At 47.4% G+C, this 24,934-nt stretch overlaps 1 protein-coding gene and 1 non-coding gene across 3 annotated transcripts in view; both read left to right on the forward strand.

Annotated features, from left to right (window-relative positions):
• XYLT1 (xylosyltransferase 1) overlaps window positions 1-24,934 on the forward strand; it is a 188,912-nt gene that overhangs the window by 24,515 nt on the left and 139,463 nt on the right. The gene's annotated exons all lie outside the window — the stretch shown is intronic.
• Window positions 2,345-2,416, forward strand: TRNAQ-UUG (transfer RNA glutamine (anticodon UUG)). Its single transcript has one exon. It is a non-coding gene; the product is annotated as a tRNA-Gln (tRNA).

The raw sequence follows: 24,934 nt of genomic DNA on the forward strand, positions 1-24,934 counted from the left end.
TGCCATGTCCTCTGACAGAACAGAGCTTGTTTCACTTCTCAGCCTTCTGGAAGGAGATGGGTTGGTGGTTACGTAGGTGCCATGGGGAGCACCTCTACTGCGTGTATTGACAAGGATGAACCAACATCGTATATGAAAAGCAAATTGTATGTATCCTTTTTCCTCTAGAAAACTGGGTAGTTCTCGGTTGAAATATGATGCTAAGCTTGGAAGTCATGGGATTTAAAGCAAAGACTGCTCTGAAGCTGAGCATTGGGATTTGGGGGTACGTGCGTGGAACCCAATTATTATTATGGGGCTTTACTAGCCATGGTTGTCAGAAACTTCAGTGAAGATTTCAGGTCTCTGGCACCATCCAGAGGGCACCTGGCACTTTTTTGGTAGGTCCCAGCTAAAATTTTGCTGTATCACAGTAACTCAGAAAAGCTGTAATGCCTGGGATCTAGGATCAACACCTGACTTCCTTGCTTTAGGTTTTTGGCGAAGTGTCTCTAAGCATTGTAGCACCCTGTAGCGTGTGCTTGGGTCTGAACATGGGCAGCCACAGCTGGGTTGTGGTGGCCTGCTCAGAGGGCACGCTGTGTGAAGTGTCATTCAAGCTGTAGCCATGTCGGGGTTTTCCAAGCACAGTTACCTCTGGAGGGTGGCAGTTACAGAAAGATGGGGCTGACAGGCACGGGGTGAGCAGCAGTGACGTGACGCAGTTTGTTTCTGTTGTTCTGCTTTAGTAGCATGTGGCTGACTGAGGTGGAGGGCACAGGTGGCTGGCAGCCAGTTAATAAAGGGGAACTTCCACCCAGCTGCAGGTGGGCATTAAGTCAATTTTTAGGTGGACATAATTGGCCAATGTGGCGTTGTTTTGATATTGGTTTCAGGTGTTCTGTAGGGCAGAGCCAGAACATGCAATTTCAAGACAGCAGCTACGTGCAGACTTGTGAGGCTACCACAGAAGAAGGATTTGTCGTTTCAGTTGCTCTGTTTCATTCTGTACTTGCAACTCGAGGGGAAGAAACAGGGTGGCAAGCTTGTTTGAAGTGCTGTCCCACCTGCTTCTGCGGTAAGGCCTTGACCTTGAGGAGGAAGGGGCTCAGGTGCGGGAGGTGCCTCCTCTGTGTTGCCGTGTCCTTTTGAAGTATCTCTGGTTTTTCTCGATCAAATTGGTTTAGGTTGGATTAGGTTAGAGTAAGCTGTTTCATATTAATGCTGGAAGTCTGGTACAATAACAGATTGTGATTTGATCGTTTGCTTTGTCAGGAGCGTGCGGCTCTGCCACAGTGACACTGGCAGTAACAACAACAACAAATGCTCTGGAGGCTGCGGGAGCAGGAACCCTTCTCTCTGCTTCATTGCATCAAAGCGTGCAACAAACGCTGTGGGCTCCTGCTTTCCTTTGACCCCCGTGCACGTGTGGGGCCTTGTGAACATGCACGAGCATGTCCCCACATCCGATGGGGGAGCTGCCTCAGGAAGGTACTGCGAGGTGTGGGGAATCGAGACCTCTCCACTTCCTGAGCCTGCTCTTGTTTGTCTGCGGCCGTGCTTGGTTTTTGTCAGAGGAGACACACGTCTCTCCACGCCATCCACAGCTGCTGGTGCCTTCAGCCACGGGGGGAGGGCTCAGCGGCTTTAAAGAGTGGCTTGTTGGTTATTCCCCAGGGGAAGGACAGATGTGCTAGAGCTGGTGGCTGCCTGCTAACGTGGCGATGCAGGGGTGTGGCTGCGGGTTAGTGGGGATGCTGGCAAAACCTGATTCAGTGTGTGTGCACACCCCGTTCATCTTCACCAAAACCCAGCTGCCTTTCGTGTGCTGCCTGGCTGAGCCGTGGGTCCCTGCCTTGCTCCAATCTGCTGAGCTCCTGACATGGGAGTGCTGCGTACTGCTGCAAGGGGAGCAGGCTCCTCGTGCAGGAACAGCTCCATTCCTTGCTTCTCTGTCACCTAAATGCTAATGCTCTAACCCCACCCCCTTTTTTTTTAAAATAAACAGCCCAAGACTGAAAGTGGAAGTGTATCTGAATGGCTGAGGTCATGGGTTAGTGCAAGAGGATCTCATTTTATTCAAATCACAACTGGCCCTGGTTTGCATAGTGAGCACAAATTGAGCTCTGCAGACAGTGGTGTTACCTCCCAGACACAAAAGGGTACATGAGGCAGAAATATTGATGAACACCCTGCGAAAATACAGAACAAGCCCTTTCCTGTGAAGTGCTCTGTGTGGGGTGCCTTCACTTATTAATTAAATTGCTTATCCTTGCCTGGCTACGCAGTAGTAAATGATGAACAGTGGTTACAGTCTTGTGAGCTACAAAATCAAAACTACTGTTGGCCACAGATTTGGTGATTTGGTTCTGTGGTGTAATGGGCAGCACTCTGGACTTTGAATCCAGTGACCTGAGTTCAAATCTCAGCAGAACCTGTGGCGATGTTTCCCTTTGCCCAGGGAAGTGGTTCAGTCACCGTCCCGGCAGATCTTTAAAAGCCATTCAGATTTCGAGCTTAGCGATATTGTTCAGTGGGGGACTTGTTGGTGTTAGGTCAGAGGGTGGACTCGGTGCTCCCGGAGGTCTCTTCCAACCTAGATGATTCTGTGATTCTGGGAGCAGCATATGAAAGGTTTTGGGGAACATCTCTCTGACTATGAGCTGACTCTGTGGGTAGGAGTGCCACAACAAGCGGGACAGGCAGCTTCAAGCTGCTGGGTGCCGTTGGGAGGAGGTGAACATGCAGTGGTAATTGGTAGCCTGTGGGTAATCAGCATACCCTGCTAGTTCTGTGTGAGGCAGACTAAAAAGTTTCTGTGCTGCATATTGAGCTGCAGAAGGGCTGTGCTTCTTCCACCTGCAGACCCTGTACCAGTTCTTAATTTCCGAAAACTCCCTGGTGGCCTGGTTCAGACTTCAGCTCTTCTCAATATTCACACCCAGCAACTAAAAAAAAAAAACAACTTATAGTTTATGTAGCATGACAAATACCATTATTTTCTCTTGTGCATCTGATTAAATGTTCTAACCACCAGACCGAGGAGGATGGGATGACTCAGGTCTGCTGCCGACATTGGGTTTGCCCTCGGTCCCCGTGGGAGTTGAGCTGTGGGTGATACAGAGAGCTGCTCAGCGCTGCTGTGAGCTTTTTTTCCAAGATGGCCCTTTTTTGGGGTTCATCTGCAGCCGTATGTTGGAAGTACTTTTTAACTTTCTAGCTGTATGGAAGAATGTAACATCCACCATCAGGACGTGCAGCTGGGTTCCTGTGCATGGAGGGGGAAGCAGCACAGCGATGTGTTGCCCACTTCAACGTTTTTTTTCCCCATTGCTTGCAGACATGGTGTCTGGTCAGTTCGGTGTTATCCAGGTGGGGGAGCTTTGTTTGGTTTGCAGCATGAGCAAAGATGTGTGCTTGGTGTACCTAGCAATTAAAAGGTACTGCCACTGAACTTTCTGCAAAGAGAGTGCTTATTGCAGGAGGTCTTGAAACTCACAGTTAAATATTTGCATTTATCAGTTTTGTGCTTTGTGTTTTGTTTTTTTTTTTTTTTTTGTGCTTTGTCCTGTATCTAGGCAGGGTATTTTGGGATGGAAACATCCATTGCTGGCAATGGAGAGGATCAGTTTTGTAAGTGACTAGCAGAGTAAATAAGCTAAACCAAAAAGCCACATCAAGTGTATTTGCTGCAGTCAATCTTATCTGGATGAAATTAAAGCACTGGCTGAGGCTGTCAAAAATCTAGGTGTGTCATATGCTGAATATGCATATTGTGAACTTGGGCAGATCTGGCTGTGTCTGTGATGATGAGAAAGTATTTATAAAGCACTGTGGAGCATCTTGCAGTTACACTAGAGCTGTCCATGGCATCCTTAAAATGGAAAAGCAGACACCTAGCTTGTTTTATGGAACAGCCAGAGAATGACAGTTTTGGCTAGTGTTTTGGAAGAAATACAGAGCAAATGGTGTGTAGATTCGATGAGACCATGTGCTGGCTCTTCAGCTGCTGTCTCAGGTGTAGCTCCTCTCTCTCTGCTGCATTGCGAGCAGCTGGAGGCAGGGTCTCTGTATACCTGCTGACTTCCAAAGTTGGGCCTGGCTTGCTTTGCAATCAGGTCTTACTGCATGGGTTTCACTGAAGTCAGTTTTTTGTCCGAGAAAAAGAAGAGCGAGGCCACATAGGTTTCATAACTACTTCATTTAAATCCCTATAATCATTATTCATGTAATTCAGCCGATGCACCTTTTTAATACTCCTGAGTGCAGGCGTGTCACAGGGCTCTCCCGGCCTGACAAGGAGCCCTCTCTGCCTCCTGGAGAAGCTGCGGAGCCCGTCTGTGGCGCGTGGCAGCGTGCTCAATGGGCTCTTTCACCTAAGTGTAAAACTTGGCTGCCAGGTAGGTTTGGAAAGACACACTGCCCTGCTGTTGCACAAAGAAAATTGTTGCTCCTCGGGGAAATAACAAAGTTCAAGTTCTGGTGCCAAACGTTATAGGATGCCGGCACAGAGCGCATTTGCATTCAGAGACCTCTGCCTTGCTGCTAACAAGGACGGATTGTGCAGGAGGAAAGCATTTGCTGCCTTCCCTTCAAGACCTGTGCAGTAACGAGTAGTGTTGCCGTTAGAGTTTATTCGTTGCCTGAATACTTCTTTTCTGAAGACACCATCAGCTGGCATATTCTGTCTTAAACTGGAAGAAATCTGTTTGTAATAGATTGCTGTAAAATGATAGAATAATCTCCCTGTTCAGTGACAGTCTGATTTTATGACTAAAATGTACATAGAAAAAGGATGCTAATTTCTCCTGTATTCCAAGCAATAAAGTGGATTTTTGGAGAAGTTTAAAGCTAAAAGGCAAAGTTGCTGAGTAGTTAAAGGCAATTATAAAGTGTTAATCGTTTTACAAAATATCCTTTTTTGGCTCTCAACCAAAGGATTAACTCATGGTTTATTGCATATAGAGCTTTCTGTTTAAAAATTGGATTTTTATTGTCTTTATCAGAAATCAAGCTTAAGTTTTTCTTATCTGCCATAAGTAGAGTTTTTGGAAGATGCAAAGGATGCTGTCCTGGTGAACAAAAAGAAGGGTTTCCCCTGCTGTTGTAAGGAAGGATAGGAATTAAAAGCCAGTCCCTGGCAAGTTTTGTGAGAGCCTTGGTTAGGAAAACATCAAGATCTGTCAGGTAGAACAGGTGGGAAGGCCTCGAATACTCAGTGACTCCAGAATGATTCTTTGAGATGGAGATGGCCATGTCCTGGGTGCGGGTGGAGCCCAGGATGGAAACTTCCCAACAGCAGCAAGGTGCCTGGGGAGCAGTGCGGCAGCATGGTGCTGCTCGAGTGCTCAGCAAGAATAATGCTTCCTTTCTTCTGCTCCAGCTCTTGCTGAAGCACATCTCAGTGAAATACTCATCAATTACAGCTTTCAAAATGTACTTAATGGTGTTTTTTTTCCTCATCTGTAATGTTTTCTTGTCCTGGCCAGTTATGTGCAGATTGGCGCTGTAATGGGTGAGTGAAACTTTCCAAGTTCTCTAATAACTTCTGTTATCAGCTCAGATGGGAGCCTGTGATCAAATTAATGTCAGGTGTTACTTGCTAGAATTGTACCCAGGATTAATGGAGATCATTAATTCAGCAGATCTTACATCTGCACTGTCTGCTTTAGAAAAAGCGTAGATGGAGAGTAGAGGTACTTCCCGTTTTGTAGCAGCAGCTCAGAGAGCCTTACACGTTAAAAGCAGGGTAAAATGGAGCAGTGGTATTGTCTGAGTAGAATTGCTCGTGCACATACTAGCTTAGACCAAAATACTTGGTAAATCACTGTTACAAACTGCAATGTGGAGTTCATAGACTATAGCATCCAGCACTTTGCTTGAATGATTTTGGTGTGTTCAGTGACTCAGTTTGACTCCTCTATATGTTGTGCTTTATAGGAGTAGATTTAATGTATGTACATGTCCACCTGTAAACCAAGCGGGCTGTATTTCCGCTTCAGAGCAGAGAATTCCCAGGCTCACGTGGGAAGGTTTTATCCCCATTTCTTTTTTTCTTTGACTCCAGAGACGTGAATTCACACTTTCTTTTGGCCCGTTTCCAAGTTAGAACAGTTCCTGTGTACCTTCCTCTGCAGCCTGCTTCTTTCACAACCGGTGTGCCTGCTGGGGGTGAATGGGCGGTGAGAGCAGCAGGACTTTCCCTCTCGTAAGCTGCTGCCACCTCTGGGTGCTGGCTGGGCAGCGGGAACGACGTGGTGACTCTTCAGGTTAGCTGAAGAGGAAGGTTAGCTAAGGTTATTCAGGAAACTTTTTCAATTATATTTTCTCAGAACTCAGATTTCTGGGTAAACGCAAGCCAGCACATAAGCCTGTGCTTTAATTTTGTGTTTATGTGTAGTCCTGCAGCTGGTTTTGCTGGGAAAATGCAGGTGTGCACACTTGGGGAGAAAAGTGTCAGAAAAGTGGCTCCCCTTCTGCGCTTTTCTGTGTTTAATATGAGCCAGAGCTCTGCTGCTGTCCTCCCGAGGCCTGCCTGTAAGTTTTAGCTCTTAATTAGTGTTCATAGCCATCTGATTTTAACGGTGTAACTCCTCCTTTTGGGGGTTTTATATATTACTTTCCCTCAGCTAGCAATCAGAAGCTCGGAGGTTCACTTCCCTGCTTCCTTGTTCCGGAATGAGTTGTCCTTTTTTTTTAGTTCAACTGGAGGATAAGGCCCACGAGTAACTATTTAAAGGGCCTGCTTGCCACAGATTGAGGAAGATCATGGGCTTTCTTACCCTTCAGCCCATTGAAACAGGGCTGAGCATTAACTGCAGCTCTGCTGGGCTCAGTACCACCATACTTGCTTCCTGAGAGAGCCCTGCCTTTGGAAATGAGCTCCTATCTTTTACCCAGGGCAGGCTTTCTTCTTGCCATTAAGAAATGAACAAACTTGAAGCCTGCATTCCTGTTGTCTTCAAAGACATCTGTTTAAAGAAGCTAATGACTTCTGTGCTGAAATTCAGATCTGGTGACCTGCTCTTTCTTTGTCCAAGTCAAACATGCGCCCAACTCAGCTGTTCAAACTCTCGGGTGATCTGGCATCCTGTAGAGCAACATCTAGCTCTTCTGGAAGTACAGTGGACTTCTACTGAAATTTTTCAACTTCTTTTTGACCAAAATAGTAAGAATACATTGTTTTCTTAAAAAGAAATGTGTATTAATGGTCTCTTCAAAAGGGGGAAAAAAAGCCACCATCTAAGAAAATCCTGAACATCATTGATTTGTTTGACAGGTTTTGCTGTGGAAGTTTTGCATTTCAAGTCATTCAGTAGGAGAAACTTAATTGTTATCTCTGTGAAAATATAATTACTGTGTGAGATAATTGGTTGAAAAATTACATTATTTTTCACATACAGGAACCCTGTCAGATGGTTTGGGAGGAGTTTGATATATGTTGCCTTTACTTAAAGGAGTTGCTGCTCACGGAAGCTCCCAGCAGACGGAGTCAGTGTGTTTCCTCTTAGATAAAGCTGAATTTCCTATCTATGGCTTGGCAGTCACCTGTCACCTACAGAATATTTAGAATGAGAAACCCCTTCCTTTGATTATTTTTTTCCTGAACACTTGCTTCTTGATTACTATTGCCATTAGCAATGTAATACTCAGAAAACTATCTGCTCCCGACAGAGCAGCAGTGTGTTTATGCTTCAGATCAGTGATGGTATCTTCAAGAGAAGAGCTTTTGCATGTGTAGCATTGTTTTTTTACTAGGATAGTAAGTCTGTGCTGATCTCCAGAAGTGCTGGTTTTATTCCAGCAAGTGGGAAGCTTTTCCTTATGCTTGGATGAGAGCCCGCCTGCAACATCCCACTAGTTTACAGTTTCCATGATGGTTTACTTGAATACATCATACCAGAAACTGAAGTACATGCTACTCTGATGTATTTAAAAATTAAAAATAAAAAAATGGTGCTATTTTATTTTCCCCAGTCCAAGCTGCCAGGAAGACATCAGGCTTGGGTTGAGATTCCTGCCAGTTAGCTTCAGTTGTATTTGAAAGGCAATTCACGGATCCTAGTGTAGTAAAAACCAACTCAACTTATTTTTCTCAGTGAGTCTCTCATGGCAAGTATGTGTGGCTTGAGCAGTGAAAATCCAGCACATGATAGCTAAGGATAACTCGTGCTGTATGCCTCTGGGTGTAGAGCAGCCCTTCAGAGAGGACTCAGCGGTCATAACTCACATGACCCCTCTAGTCCTTACCTTCTGCTAGTTCCCAGCCTCTCAAATGCAAAAATAAATCTATAGCAATAACCCCACTGAAACTGAAGTTTGGCCCTGAAAAGGAGGGGGCTCAAATACAGGTGAGCATCAGGACAAATCTTTGATAGCCTCAAGTGATGGTTTCCTGCTTCCAGGAGATGTCCATAAACTATATGAATTCTACTTTTTTTCCTTTGTGCTTTATCCATACAGGTGGCAGCCTAGGTAGCATGGCAGTTATCTTCCCCCTCGTTGGCATGTCAGAAAGGCACAAGTATTAGCCTCTTCCCTCAGTCAAAGTACTGCTTGGTCTGGAGTTGATGGAATCCAAGGCTGCAGAGCTGTCCTGTGTAGGTTCAGGATGCGGTGCCTTCATCCATCCCGCCTGTACTTAGCTGTGCTTTCCTCGTGGCCATGAACTGCTCTGGACACTCTGCAAGTGGTTGTTGCCGTCCTGTCACCTCTGTGTGTCACCGCCCTGGGGAACAACACCAGCTGCTGGCGGGGGGCTCGGGGCCAATCCTGCACCCCGAGGGCATGCCCCGTGCTCCAGCAGCCCGGGCTGTGTGATTTTGTGTTCAGTGATAGCATCTGAGCGGATTTCTTGCCCGTGAAGGAGTTCCTCTCCGAAACAATGACGTGCCAGCTGCGTCCCTGCGGCTGGGGTGTTCTGAATACTGAGCCTTTTCTTCCACAGCCCAAAAGGAAGTTGTAGTTTCGCAGGGAGCTATTTGCCTCTCGTTCCACTAGGAAGAAGGTGGAATTTGCTTTCTTTTCTTTTTCCCTCTCCTTACTGGGTAAGCAATTGTATCACAGAACGGAAGTGCCTGCAGTGATTAGATGCCGTAGCCAAAAGGTTTATCAAACTACTAAAGCCATAAAACGGTGTCATTAATGGTGAAGTGGTAACAGCAAATTGGCTCTTCATCTCCCAATAAAATCTGCACAGCACTGAGAAGTGGTATAACGAGTCAAAGCCTTGACTGTAAGCATAACTCTCCAACAAAAAGCTCGGGTGACCGATGCATTTCTGAGGTGCGTATCTGCATGAGCACGCTTCCTCAGTGCGGGCAGCGGAGGGGTAGTGCTGCTGTTTGAGAGGTAATTCTGGAAACGGAGTGGCATGCTGCACGGGGAGAATTGTATGCCCAAAGCAGCGCTCTCCAGACCCAGCCACTTACACTGCAGTGCTCAGCCCAAGACAGGCTTACAAAGGAGCTTTTTCATGCGGGATGCTCGGCTCTCATTGTGTTTGTATTATTCCACAAGAATGCAAGCCTTAAAAAGGCAGGCGAGTCAGTAGGAGAGCAGTAGGTTCAGTTTCAAATAGGAATCTGAAGCCTTTGAACTGTCTCTGCCCCTGTGGTATCTGGCTGGCTCTTGTTGCAGGGATGTGTTGCGAGGGCTTTGCATCTTAAAGCAGAGTGCTGTGAAGTTTGGTTAGGGTAGTTTCAGGCCAAAGGATGAGCCTTTAGGGCTAAATGAAATACCCATTTTTGTAGCAGGCACAGCTCTGTTACTCGGAGGTAATAAGCCTCAGTGTCTTTGTCAAAATGTGTTGATATCCTCGTGGCAAGTGTCTGCTCTCAGCACACACTGAGAATACTGTAGCTTTGATTTACTTAAGCAGCTATTTTAGTTATAGAGATGTGCTATAATGGGATTTGCACAGAGCCTGCATTAGCCCATAAAGTCAGCCTTCAGCCTCCCTCAAATAACGTGATTCGGAGGAAAACCTTTCCGAATGGATCCTGGATGCAGTGATAACATACTTGTTTATACAGATTTTCAGGCTGCATTCAGAGATGCTAAAAACACAGACAGATTTCAAATGATGATTTAATTGTTTACAAGTGAGTGTTTTCTGCAGCATACAAAAGAGAGGAACTAATCCCAAAAGGCTTTTTGATATAACTTGAGCAGATGATTTCCTGACATTGTTATATATCCTGGTTTAAGGCGATGAATAATTAGCTATTTAAGTTTTAAAAAAAAAAAAATACCTTGAGAACTAGATGTCAGCTGAAAAGCTGTCAGTAAATTTGGAACAGCTTTGCATGTCAAGTTGATTATAGCAATGAATAAAAGGAATTACCAGGAAAATGAACCGTGCAGTGTGCAGTTTCTAACTTCATTTTCCCCACGGTTCCTCCTGTCTCATTCTCCAGATTCCTAGGGTGCTCGTGATATTATCAAGCTGTGGAGTTCCCTTTCACAAACTCCTTTAGTGTGGGCAGCTCTTTTTTACTATTTACTCCACTTCATCAGTGTGCAGTCAATTGAAACTTTACATTCAAGGATTTCCCCCCTCCAGCCCCAGATGCATTAATAGCAGCTTTTGTCTGGCTTCCTGAAATATGGAAAGCCACTTAGCACACAGCCTCAGGTCAGGGCGATGCCCGGAGCCAGGCAGCTCTGCTGAGGGCAGGTTCTCCTGTCCTCTGCATCCAGCAAGCTGCTGGTTTTCCCCCCAGTAGCAGTGGCTACCTCGTGTTTTCCGGTGTGGGTCAGATGGGCTTGTTCTCTGCGTAGTCAGCAAGCAGCAAGGCAGCTGCCGCTTCTATGGACTGAAGAGTCTGTAGGGTTGGATGGTACTGAGTGAATTGTGGTAAAGAGGTCTGGAGCCTTTCTAACAAGAGCATTGTTCCTGAAAATGTGATCTCTGCATGTGTCTGTGTAATGGCACTGTGGGAATGGAAGCTATTCAGGGTCTTAATTCATTAAGCAGGTGGGACTAAATGAACGTTCTTTGAAATGCAGATGTGTGGAGTTATTTTCAAGTTGTGTATTAAAGATGAGAATACGATTGGGCTGAATCTCATGACACCAACGTGTGGAAGGTCTGATTGTCACGAGGTGAGGGGGAATGGAGGAATCAAGTTAAGAACTCCTGATAGCCAAGGTGTTGCCTGGGCTGCATCACAGCAGTACCTGGAGGGCCATCTTGTGCCTAGATGGCAATTGCTGTTTGCTGCGGAATGCCTGTCCTGGTACCCTGAAGTGGCAGGCATCATGTTGTTCCTATCAGCATGACTGGTGAGCCAAAGCCGCGCTGGACACCTGGGTTACAAGGGAGGGAGAGGCTCTGCCAGAGGCAGCTGGGCTTTGTAGGGGAGGAGGCTTACAGAACATAGATCATGCATGGGCCGACAGCAGTGGTGCACGAGAAAAGGTAAAAGGAAATTGAGGATGGGGATGAGAGGTTCCTCCCTGAGAGCCTCTCTGCTCAGGTAGTGAGCAGTGGCAAAGGCACTTTGCACTGGGTATTACTGCACCCTGTTACGCGTGTGCCTGCCTCTTGCCGTACCACTTCAATGCCTGGTGTGCAGCAAGGCTCAGTCAAGGATGATTTAAAATCAGTGCTGTTGGGCATGGGTAACCCGTGTGTCCCATTTCAATATAATGAGGGTGTCTTCAGCCAGTCAGTTCATCGTGTGTGCACGCTTCATGTATGTCCAAAACAATGATTGTTTTTGGCTGAAGTAATTTTCCTACTGATCCAGCATAAATCCAGTAGAAGTGCACGCCAGCACAGTGACACCAGGACGGAACTCAGCTCCTACTGTGTGTTCCTAAGTACTTGGCTGTTTGTGAGGGGCTTAATGGCATCACATGAATGGATTGGTAGCTAAATGAAGGATTGACTAAGCTAATCTCTGTAAGAATCCTCTTTAATGAGTTAATGAGGTGTTCTTAGGGCTCTCCACACACACAGATGCTAACGAGAGTTTTTTCCAATTTACCAAGTGGTGAGCTGGGATCTGCATCCAAGCTGATAACAGAAATGGTGGGGAAGTTCTACTCTCCAGGAGAAGATGTTTTAGTTCTGGCTGTAAAACTGCAGAGGGGAGCCAGAAGTGCTGTCCTACCTGCATATTCCTTACCTCTTCATGTAGCATGTGGAGCAAACCCAAAGGGTGGTGCTCAGCTTCGCTCAGTACTTGGAAGTCTGAAAAGCAGCAGCTGTGCTTCAGATATGGCTAGTTCATTGAAATATACTTTATCTGTTGCATCCTTTAAAGATCAGTGTTACCAAACGATGCGTTTGGAAATTTCCCAGGAAGACCCAAAATGATGTCTTGGTTTTTATTTTCCTTCCCTGCTAAAGCTTGAGTGCAGTAAGTTTAAATTGAGGAAATGTCTGCTTCTAATTTGATTCATCAGGGACGCTCCTCCATAAAATTGGGATTTTTTCAGCTGAAGCAGGGAAAGGAGGAAAGCGAATCCTGGTGGAATTCAGGGCGTTGGGGTGGTTGGTGGTGGGATTGTGTTCTGGCCGTGCCCGGGTGAGAGGTCACACTCTGCCTCCTGTAGGTGGGCTGCTGCCGGTCTGACACCTGCAGGGTGAATTGGTTATCGGGAAACAGAAAGCTGGGAGTGTTCGTGGGGTGAGGGGGGGAGGTTTTGCAGAAGGTTTTTTTTTCTTTTCATTTTCGCCCTGGCAGCGCCCGGCCCCTCTGGCCGCTTCCCCGTCACCTGAAGGCAGCCGCACATCTATCAGGCACAATCTGGCTTTAATGCAATCTTCAGATTTCATTAGCGTGCTCTTTCCTCCCCGTTCCAGGTCATTAATGAATTTGTTCAGCGAGACCTCCCCTCAGCTCAATACAATGCCATTTATCATTATCGTTTGTTTACAGTCCTGCAGCCAGTTCCCGATTCCAGGGCTGTGCAATGGTCCTTTCCAAGTCTTCTTGAATTAAATTCTCAATTAGGATTTAGTGAGACACGGTATCAGATGCTGTCCTGAACTCCAAAAATATGACCTCGGCTGTGTTTCTCTTAGCTGTGCTGTCTTTAACTCTATCAAAGAACAAATAAAGCAATTAAATTTGTCTGGCAGGCTTTATAAAGCTGTACAAGCTGCTGATCCTCATTCTGTTACCCTCAAGATTTTTAGCTGGATTTTCTTAACAAAGATGACTTCCCCTGGCAGTTCTTTTTCTTTCTTTCTTTCTTTTTTTCTTTACCCTTTCCCTCCTGAAAGACCTTGGGCTATGTGCCCTGCCACGTGCTGTCATCATCTTATTTTTTGAGCGATCCTGCCCATGATGATAGCGGGATGGAAACACTGCCTGTGCGACCCAAGCTCTACCAGGATGCGCCCCTCGAAGTTTCCATTTAATGCTTTTCTTTAACGTGTTCCTTAGCACAGGCTTTAATTTTCTTCTGGTATCTTGTCCGGAAAATTTAGACAGATTATCTATTTCTGCTAGATTAGCATTGCACGTTGTCTTACAGGTTTGCATTTTATGTGGGAATTTATCTGTGGCCTGGACCTGTGGGAGGTGCAGCCTGCGAGGAGAGCCGAGCAGTATGGCTGTGCTGCGGCTCCTGCCAGCCCTTCATCAATGATTAAGGAGCGCAGGACAATTGACCCTTGCTCCGAAAGGGTACGAGACATCATTCTTAAGCACAGATTCGAGGAGGTGGTGTCGGGGCAGCTATCCTGTGTCGTGTCAGGGCTGAAAGATAAGTCTGCCCCGAGTTAATAAATAAAAACATGAACTGTCCTTCTGCCTGTGCCTGGGAGGCAGTGCCTGTGGCCTGGGCAGCCAACACACTGAGAAGGTGGAAGCAGCACATGGACAGGCATTGTACGGACTGGGGAAAGCATCCTGATGGGGGTTTTATGCCCGGCTGAGGCAGGGGGCTGACTGCACAGTGGGGTTGACACCAGGCCACTTTCGGGAGCTGGAACCCCCGGGGCTACAGGTGGGATTTGTTCAGAACGGGGCCTCCAGGGATCCTTCGGGGATCAGTCCCCAGCAGATTCAGTCTGGGGCTAAAGCACGTGGTGAGGTGGTATGGGTTGACTCGGGGTAATGGTTTTTAGGGAAGCGTTGGTGAGTGTTGGGCTATTTGCAAGCACCGGCTGCTATCGCAGGCTGTGGAGGAGCTGCTGCCGCCTGAAGCTCAAGAGCCCTGCTGCAGCTTGGGCCCGTGAACGGCTGTGGCCTGCTGCAGAGCTCCAGAGGGAGCAGCTTCGTGCTGCTGGGGAGCAGGGCGCTGGCAGCTCTTAGGGCCAGCCCAGCTGCTGGTGACCACGCAGCCCTCTGATGGGCAGAAGGCATGGGTACTGTGGCCCGGTCCTGAGCAGCTTCTTGTCCTTGAAGGAGCTGTCCTGGTTTACTGTACCAGCCGAGAGTTAGAGCCATTTCTGCTGCAGCCTTCAGCTATGAAAGAGGCTGCAACTGTTTCTGGAGGTGAAATACCCAGAGCCCATATCCAGAGGTGTCAGGTACATCTAGTTTTCAACTGGAACGTTGCGTTGCCACAAGTCGCTCGGCACAGGGGGAGTAATCTGCAATCTGTGTAAAGCTGCTCAGGACTAAGTAGCTGCGAACTGACATCTCTATTAAACAGTCTCAAGTCCTGCTGACTTGCTTCAAGTTAAGAAAGCATAAAAATACTGGCCTTTCTTCCAGCTGCCCTGTGCCTGAGTCAAAATGACCTGGCAGCCCAGGTTTTTTCACCTTTCCAGTACTGCTTTCACAGGCTTAACATCTGAAGCCCTTCCTGGCACAAGGAGCTGTCATGGTGTGGCAGGGTGTGGGTGAACCTTTGCTACGCTTCAAATATGAGATAATGAAATTATTCATTGTTGGGCTGTTTTTATTTGCCTTGACTTGGGTTATCCAAACTTCGTAACCCAGGCAGGGCCCCATGCACTTCGAAACTGAGTGGAGCTGCTCGTGAAATTCTGTCATGTTCCAGTGAAGTCCTGGCCTGAGCTGCCCGCCCACTCTGCAGCAAGCTAGATGAGGAAATGAAGTTGCTTAAAAATATTTTCCCCCGATAGTTTATTGCTAGTTAGGATCAGTTCTCCAGTTTGTCTCACCCCGTGGCCACCCAGCCATTTGGTTTGTCAGAGGTAGGGGTTGGCAGGGGCCACGTGGGCTGACATTGCTCTGAGGAGCAGGCTCGTTAAGCTGTGGGCAGTAACGCGCTAATGGACTTGGGGCTGGAGCAGCCCGATGCCCAGGCGTTGTGCACATCCCCGCACGGCCACATTCCCCTGCGAGAGGATGCCGGGCACCACCTGCATCTTCCTCACAATAGCTTCAGCTTTGCTCTGGGGTTCTCCCATCTGCCGGGGCTCTCCCACCCAGCACTGCTGGGGCTGGAGCTGTGGCTGCTGAGAAGTGCCGTGACCGCGTCTGGCTGCCACGCACCACATCTAAAAACTCAGGTCTGTGGCTTGCAGTGCACGAGGGCCGGCTGCCCCTTCTCTGCCCCAATAGCTCATGTGACGGGAAGCTGTGTGCTCGCCATCCGCCAGCCCGGCACTGGCTGCACACCCTGTCCTCAGCAGGTGTTGATTTCCAGCCTGCTGCTGTGATGGGTGGCAGGAAGATCGCCGTGCTGATAAGGCAGTAACTTCTTCCTGAGATACATTAGTCAGTCAAACAGTGCTTGTGGAAAAAAGTGGGGTAAATGTGTGAATTTCCAGTCTTAGTGTTTCAAGATGAGTCTTTCATTGAATAGTTGTTCTTATGTCTAGTGGGCTTTTTCCTTTTTCTTAGCTTCCTTCTGGCAGAGGGGGGACAAAAAAAGTCAAATAAATAAAAGCTATTACACCCCTGTGCTCGAGCTTCCAAGACGTGCATTAAGGTGTCCAACACAAATAATAAATGAGGATTGAGGTGGCCTATGATTACAAGCCAAGATGTTTATGGAATTGGTGTATTTGCTTGAAAAGATCCTTTGCAGAGCAGTTAGGTGTGTTGCAGAGGCTCTGGGTACATTACCGCCAGCGTGGCCTTTGTGGCTTTTCCTCTTTATGCAAACAATCTCAGGGAGCTTGTTGAAGGTTACTGGGGGGGGAGGAAAGGTTTAAAAAAAAAAAAAAATCCAGGCTTACAGACCACCCAGGTGGTGCTCACCCTTCTCCCTGAGTCACTGCTTGCTGGCTCTGGTGCTGCTCTTGAAGGTGGCAAAAAGCAGATCCACAATCCCGTTCTCAGGTTTTGATTCCTTTGTCTCTAGGTGACATCCTGGTGCTCGAGCCCTGCCCTTTGAAGTGTCTGAGCGGGTTGGTGATGCTGCTGCCCTGGCCTCCGTGCCTTGTCCTGGGAGGACACGGGTGGGGTGATCTCAGGATTGCTCTGGTCCAAGCTGGGGCTGCCACAAGTGTCTGTCCCCAAGTAATCTGTTGGGGGGCAGGGAGGCTGTTGGGGTTGCTTTTTTATCTGAGGGTTACAAGTAAGGATGCTGAATGCTTCCTACAAGATGCTGTTCTTGGTGGCACGTGACATGTCACACCTCTCGTGCCAGCTGTGTGCCTGCCTGGCTTCTGTTCCTCCCCTTAGCGGAGAGAGGGGCAGAAACCTGGGGAAACAGCAGTCCAGGAGGTCTCTTCCAATCCTGCTTCTTACTTTCTGTGACTACCCAAAGGTTTTGAGCCAAGTTTGAGCGTAGGGTAGAAACCACAGGCAGGCTGACAGAACACGGGGCCATAAAATGAGTCAGCAGAAGAGCTGAGGCTGCGGTGCCCTGGCGTGGCTGGAGCCTGGGGCTGCGATTTGTAGAACCAGTGCTGCCCGCACACGGCGATGCTGCTATGTGGCCCTGCCTCGGACAGGATGTGTTGTGTGTCACTTTTAGGATGTTTTGTGACTTAGTCTGAAACCCTGGTGGCACGGCAAGGGGTGCTGGGTGGTGCCAGCAGTTGTTCCTGCTCCTTGTCCTCCTGCCTCATCCCCAGCTGCTGGGTCCTGCCTTGGGGCTTCTCCCCGTGGCCTCGCTGTCCATCCTGAGTGTCGTGCTTGTCCTGAGCTGCTGAATGGACTGATGGAGCTGTAAAATAACATGTGAACAAATGAAACAATAAAATGAAGAGCTTTTTGGGCTGCTTCATGTGCGTGGCACTGCTGGAGCAGGAGCGTTGTGGTTTTGGGCACGGGTACCTTCCCCACCATCACTACTGCCTGGGCTGCCAAAGCCTCTTGCAGGTTACTGCTGTCTCTGGGGATGGCGAGAAGTGACAAGGCCCTTGTAAACAGAGTGAAAACCAGCGCATTGGGCAAAAAAGCTTTTCTGCTGTCTGCCACGCAGGAAACGAAAGCGTCCAGCCCAGCGGTATGGCGGGGGCGGCGAGCGGAGGGCACGGCAGTGTCTGCCTGCCTGGAGGCAGCCTTGGCCCACCACCAAAAATGTGTGAGTAGGTTGAGGCATGGATTGGGTTATCAAACCCCATGTCTCTTGAACCAGCACTAGGAAAACATTTTTCTGTGGCGTGGGAGAGAGGCTTGTTGTGTGGTTACGGTCCTAGACGGCGACTTGGGGATTTCTGTCCTATTTCCGATGTGACCTTGGAGTATTTGGTTTATTGGTCTGTACCCCAGTTCCTCTGACTCTTCCCACCCTTTGATTTCAGGAAGACTGCAGTGTCTGAAAGCAGATCTCTCCTGCACAAGATTCTGCACCTTGCATAACTTAGGGTAACCAGGGCCGAGGCCTGTGCCGCTGTACGCGGAGTCACCTTCCAGTGGGAAATCTGCTCTGGCCCCGATCACCTCCCAACATACCTGAGTTGGGCCATGCACACAGCAGTGTCATAGCATTTACACTCCAGCGCCAGCTTCATTTTCTTCACTAGCACTAGCCACCAGCAGCTCGTAGCATTGGGAAGCAGCACCCTGACATTTCGGGTGGGATGGTTGCTGCAGTCCCCGGGGTCTGGCTGCAGCAGCTCTTGCGAGACGGTGGCTGGCTGCTGAGGTGGGGCAAGGTTCACTGGGACAGGCCAAGCAATACTTGGACAGAATGATGTCAGTTGTGTTGCGGTTCTTTCCACAGACTTAGACAAGTGATAAGAAAGGGGAACGTTGCTCCCTGACGCAGGCTTTCATTACCAGCTGTTAGGTATCAGCGCGAGCAGCTGAGTTGGGCGAAGCAGAGAGGCAGAAACTTCAGAAAAAGAGTCAGAGAATGGCTAGGGTGAGAAGGGACCTCAGAGGTCATCTAGTTCCAAACCCCAAAACATCTTGTAAACATTGCAAATTGGACATTTCCAGAGTGGGTGAGGGAGCTTGTTATCTTGATGCTTTTTTTTCTCTTCTTGTTTAGTTTACTGCAGTCATAACCTATTAACTGATAACACAGAATGCTTGGGACTCGAGCACCGATAGGGTATCGGAACCTACTTAAGCTGGGATAGCTACTATAAAGGAGTGTCAGAATTTATCATGAGCTGTAACCATGCTCCTCAGGTACAGCTCTTCTCTTGTTTTGACCCGATGACCCTTCTGTTGCTGTTTCAGTGTGGTAATCAGTCATAGCCCCAGCAATTCAATATTTACCTGTATGGAAAGACGAGCAATCAAGGGGTTTTTCGTGTCCCTGCAGTGACGTCCTGCCGTGCCCTGCTGCAGGTGCAGCGCTGCTTTACCCAACTCGTCCTCGTGCTGCTCTGTGTTCGGGGTGCTGATCTCCTCCTGGCGCAGGTGCCGTGGTCCTGCCTGTTCTGAGCCAGCAGGAGCCTGTGCTGAGGTGGGCTGTGGTTGGAGGCAGTGTGCTATGTAACAGAACAATTTCAGCCTGATTTTTTTTGTGACTTTGTGCATCGCTGTCTTTTCTGGAAAATCTGGCCTTTGCTATTAGAGTCTGATTCTTTTAGAAAATATTTTATGACATCTCCACATTGCTGTTTTTTCCCAATAAGCACCAGGCTTTGTACAAGAATGCTTCTGTGCTGAGAGATAGCCAGAAAGTAAAAACCAGCGGGTCTGCTTCGGCATGCAGCTGTGCACTTACCAGCCTTGCAGGTAGGCTGGGGATCTCTCATGGGGTTAGCAAATACTCGGTGTATGTAGCCTTTGACACCGATTTCTAACTTCTTGGGAGCAGAGCACCCGCAAATACAGTACAGGCAAAATGCACTACGTGTTAGTGAAAGGAGCTGATTGTTTTGGAATAAGTGTCCTTTTCCAGCTCCTGCTGTACAATGGCATTGCAGGACGTTATCCCCCAAAATGCATTTATCTTAACACCCCCCTCCCCTGTCAGTAGCTAGAACGAAGCCTCTTTGTCTGCAGTGAATGGTGTCATCTTAGCAACCATTGCAGCTCTCAAATCCTCTGCTCTGCTGGGTCCAAGGGGTGAGATAACTTCCTGCCTGGCAGGCAGCGCCAGTGCAGGGCCATCTCTGCACGCCGCTGTGCCCCGGGCAGGAAGCGAGTGGCTGGGGCTGGGGCTGCCTTTAACAGGGTCATCCCAAGTGGCAGCTGCAGGTTGGGAGGCACTGGTCCCTACAGTGAGGGGAGAGTGTGCATTTTACTTTTTTGCTGGGTTTATTTCAATTATTACTGTTATTTTAATTCAGTAGAAAACGGATTCAATGTCCAACCTGCAGGTTTGGCTCTAACAAGCCCAGTGCATAACCGTGCTGAACCATGATTTCTGCAACTCACCCACTCGTTATTTCTAAGTTATTTAGAATTCGGAAGCAGTAGGGTGGTGTTTGAAAGGGGCACTTCCAAACCATAGGCTACACAGGCTATGCAATCTTTTTTCCTCTGGTTTTGATATTACTGGTGAACAGGAAAAAAAACGCCTGAAAACTTTCACCTACTCCCAGTTAGCTGTATATTTGTTCATTCATCTTACTAACAACTTCCTCCGTTATTATGGGAGAAGTAATTTTGAAAATGAAGTCTGCCCTTTAATCCTCCATTGCCCAATGCTTATGGGGGGAGGGAGTTCTGTCTCGGGTGATGAAACGCTGTCTGAAGTCCCGTACACTTGTTAGTAGCAAATTCACATAATTAGGCTCTTCGCTCTGAAATGTGTGGATTGCGACTGCAGCAAGGTTAATTGCCTGTCATACTGCACGCATTAGAATATAGATAAACCTTAAAGCTGTTAGTCTTGGTTTCTTGTAATGGTAAAGCTTGTACTGCTGGGATCTAAAAGTTAGAGGCACTGCTGAGCACGCCCTTCTGGTGTTGCTTTTGTTCTCACAGCTGTCTGCTTTTAACTAGACACCTTCAGGTGGTTGTACCTACTGCTGGAGCCACACTGAATCCTGATTACTAAAGACTGAGCCCTGAAATTTGATGAAACTGTTCATCTCGGTGTCAGCGTCCTTGTTTTACCTCTTTTTGGTGCTGCTGCCTGGCACTGCGGGCCACGCTGGTGCTCCAGCACGTCGGGTCACATTGGTGACACCCGAGGGATGAAGGAGATGAGCTGCAGACCACGAGCATCATTTCCCTAGGCACAGAGGCTGGGAGGTCTGCAGCCCTCCTGGGTTTACCTGGGGAAGCTGTGCCACCCAGTGCCTTGGGTGTTTCACGAAGCACACTAAAAGCAGAGCTGGGGCTGAAGGAGCCCAGGAGGACAGGTAACTGCTGCCTGAGCCTGGCACCTTGTGCAGGGAGCACCCCGCTCCCTCATCAGCTCTCTGCGGCAGCCAGCAGGGGCTGGTGGGTGGCTGCGGCCCTAGCAGCAAGGCCGGGCTGCCAGGCGAGGGCTGTGGTCCTCGTCACCTTGCCCTCAGCACTCAGCCACTCGCCGTGCCACACGCAGCTTGCCGTTTCCTCACTGTGCCCTACCCAGCGGTGTTACCGAAGTGGCGGTGCAGCCGGGGGTGGCACACAGCCGGGTGTTGTGGTGGGTGCACGGCGGTGCTGGGCAGGGCTTCCAGCCACGCTTGTCATCCGCTTTTGGGCTGAGTCATCTGCTTTGCCTTGAATTATTTTGTTTTACAACTTTCATTTTGGCTAACGGATTTGTTTTGCTTGTATTTCACTCCACCTGCTCAGTTCCTACGCTTTGAGGAACAGTTTTCTATCAAACACTACCAACCCGTGCCAGTATTATGAAAATATTTTTGTCATAATTAATAAATCGCCTGATACTTTTTTCAATTCCTCACAGCTTAAGAAAAAACTAAGTACTCACCTATCCATTTTTCAATCACAAGTACTGGAAAGTAGTAAAGCTGCATTGTTCTTTGTGGCAATGCAAGAAAAATACACGTTGCATAGATTGAAGTCAATGCCTGCCTTGAAGGGTTTATAGTGTTTCACATGTGAGGGAACGCATGAATTAATAAGGGTGATTTGTGTTTAGTGTTCATCTGCTTGAATCAGCACACTCCTCATGTTCTTTGTTTCACTGCATGGGCTGTAAATAGCAGGGCCTGTCAACTTGGGAGAGCAGGCAAAGCAGCCAGGATCTCACAGAGTACCTATATCGCTGTAAGGAGAGTTCTTCAGCTGAAATCTACTTTATAGTAACAGTGGAACTTGGTGCCACATCCTCGTGGAGGTGATCTTCGTTGGCTTCAAACTGGGCATGCTGCAGCCTGCTGCAACGCTGCTGAGTGGGGCAGGGAGTGCCTGGGGGTGTGCTAGGCTGCTGGAGGAGGCTCTTGGGTACCAGTCCATGCTCGTGCACTTGTTTAAGCTTCATTTGTAAGTTCTGTTGTGTTACAGAAGTGTCTGACGCACTTTGTGGTTCTGAAATGTGTATGAATTCAGCTGTGTGATGGAGTATTTTTTCTGTAAAAGCAAAGACCTTTTTGAAGCATCTGTCACGGATGTGCAAAAGAAAACAAAAATATGTACCTGCTTTGTTCCTGTTTTTGCTCATAAAAGCCACATTGCTCATACTTTTATTTTTTCTGAGATAATTCAGAGCAGCACGTCATGTACAAGTGATGTAGACTCATATCATGGGGGGAGGTAAGTCCCTTTGTGGTTGTGTATAACAGAAATTGGTACAAGTTAGTAAGAACAACAGACAAAATTAGGAGGAGGAAAATGAACAGGACAAACTTGTAGCATCACAGTTTAACGGGCTGCTGCTGATGCACCGTGTTCCACGTGGTAAAGTAATGTTATTCAAAACCTGGCTTTTGTTTACAATTTTCTTTTTCAAGGCTTTTGAAATTAGTAATTTTCAAAAGAAATCTCTTCAGCAAACATTGGACTCTGTCTTTCTGGCTTGTAAATAGTCTGAAGCCTTATCTGTTACATGAATCTCCTGCTCTTTCCAGGATGTTTTATATATACAGTAGCCGCTTCCTCTTATAGAAATAACACCATTTGGAAATGAGCAGTGCATGCTGAAAGAGCTTTTGTCTGCAATCAAATTGGCAGCGACTGAGAAAATCCAGATGATCTCCCAAAGGGGAGTCTGTGCAGCTGGGCCGTTCTTTGTTAAAGTAGTATTTTGCTCTTACTATTTAAGCACATTTTGTATTCTATCTGCCATATGCACCTGCTGGTATTGTGATCTTCCTGCTATGATATCAATGCGAGCAGGACGATGTGGAGCAGTGCTGTGACCCAACCAGCACCGCTCAGAGGCCAGCTGCAGAATGAATGAGTTTATCCCTGCTATGTCTGTAAGAGGAGGGCTGGGAGTGCTGACATCATTTATCTTTACAAATGTAAAGCCATCCAAAGACGAGATTCTCTCACCTCTTCTCTCACCTTCAGATGACTTTTCTCCGAGCTTAGCTGATAACACAATATTTGGATTTTGCTGAGGTTTCTGAGTCTCCTGATCTTGATACCGTTTGGCCCGTTGTCAGATCGTATCCACTGCACGTGTAAAATAGCGGTACCCTCGTGTTAGAACACGTTGATGAAAGATTAAATGTAAGTTAGAGATATGACAACTGTGATTATGGACTTTTTTCAGCTGGAAACGATTTGTGCTACCTGGCCCATCCTGCGTTGCGTGGAGGAATGGTGTACGGAGGCTTTCAAAGCCTGTTTCTTCCTTGAGTTTCTTTTCTGGGCTGATAGCTTGTTTCTTCGTTTGTGTATGTACAGTGAATATGAAACCAAGAGCAGCTTTATAGGTACAAATAAAAGTAAAAGAGAATAGATACTTTCTTGGAGGAAAGCCAGATTTTTTTTTGCCCATTCTATTCTGTGATTTAGGCAATGTGAGAATCACAACGACCTGAGTATCAGGGGATATTAAAACCCAAAATTAGTCTCAGGAGCCTGATAATCTGACAGTTGAGAATTTACTCTGCTAAACTAAAGCTGTCTAATTTCAACAGATGTGATAGATTAAAGAGAGAGCATCATTGACCTTGTTCCACTTTGTTAGGCATTCCAATTAAGCAGGATGCTGTAGAAGCCGAGACCTTGCAGTAATACCTTGGACCAGCAGGACTGAGATTTTAAACGTCCATTTTACTTTACAAGATGTTCCCGTTAAAGATTTTGTTTGAGTACTAATCCCAGAACACTAATGATTGAGTCTCCTGTAGGGATGTTATCTCTTTCTAACCTCTTAATTAACTGGCTAAATAGACAAGTTTTGTGCTTTTGTGTTTAGAAGCTCTTTAACAAGGTTTGAATCCTTTGGCTGAGCCAAGTTAAGGGCTCAGATTTTGACACCAAAGAAGATGCTAGACTACAGTAAACGCACGTTGTGCTTGGGTATTATGTGCAGAGCTGGGGTGAGACTTTCATCAGGATGGCATTTTAATGGGAAACAAAACAGCAGTGTAACTGCTGCTGTTGGGAGGAAAAGGTTTTTGCCAAGATCGAAAGTTTTACCATTATCAAGTAAAACTTTCTGAGAGAGTTGATCTCTCTACACCTTAAGGTAGAGGAGCACCAATCAATTGTAAGCTAATAAAGAAACAAAACAAGGGATTAAATCAAAGCTGCAAGAGCCTGTGTGTGGCTTTGGGTTGTTCTGTAGCTAACAAGCTCTGGTCTGTGCCAGTTAGTGCAACTTCCTCGTTCACCAAAATATTGCAGAGATCCTGAAATTCCTGTGTGATGGTCGGATGTCTGGAAACAGAGGACCTCTATGAAAGAAACCTCTGTCATCCTTGTTCAAGCATGTTCCTGACATCGCCACTTCAGACCAGTAATGCCTCAGAATGCCTTCTTTTCTTCTATTCCAGAGTAATGGCTCTTCGTCTGCTTCTTTTGTACATTCAACCCTGTAGTCCCTACACAAGTTTGGATACTCAGGTTAGTTAGCACCATTCCCCCCGCTTCTTGTAAGAGAGAGAAAAAGAGATGTGCTGCTGCCTTGGGGAGGCTGGGACCGTGACAGCAGCAGCAGCTCCCAACAGGAGTGCCTGGGCAGGAAGAGAACCAGAGTCTCTACAGAAAACAGTACGGGCTGATGGTGAGGTGGGGAAGGCCTTGGTTTGCAGCTGGACAGCAGCAGAAGTGATCTTGTTTATTAGAAGAGGGGATACATTCCTCAAGGCAGAGCCAGCATCCGTTCATTGGATTGTTGTTTCTTGCATCCTCAGCTTCCTTGTGAGTGTTAGGATCCCAGCTGCGTGTGTTACTCTTCAATAACATTGTGCTGCAGGCTTCCTGTGTAGACAACACAATGAATGGCATTGAATCTCTGGAGATGCCTGGCATGAGAAGGTCAAAGGGACAGAAGGGATTTCACAGAGTCCCTGTGATGTGCTTTCTGACAAGGCAGCATCATTGATTTCCATTCTCGCTGATCTTTGGGAGACAGCAGAGGCAGTGGTGCTTGCATACTGAAGACGAGTGTTTATTTGGAACCTCTCCTTCCAGCATCCCGTGATGACTGCACAAGTATTTCTGGCCTTGTCTTCTGATGGCTTTCTCTCGAGGAAAACTTCTGCCTGTTTTGTATTTGTTGCAGCAAGCCTGTTACATCTTCTATGGACCTCACGTTGGAGCCGGGCCTTTGAGTAAAACTGGCAAGGAAGGATGACACGGTGCAATTATAA

The sequence above is a fragment of the Anas platyrhynchos genome, chromosome 15 (assembly GCF_047663525.1).
Source record: "Anas platyrhynchos isolate ZD024472 breed Pekin duck chromosome 15, IASCAAS_PekinDuck_T2T, whole genome shotgun sequence".
NCBI lineage: Eukaryota > Metazoa > Chordata > Aves > Anseriformes > Anatidae > Anas > Anas platyrhynchos.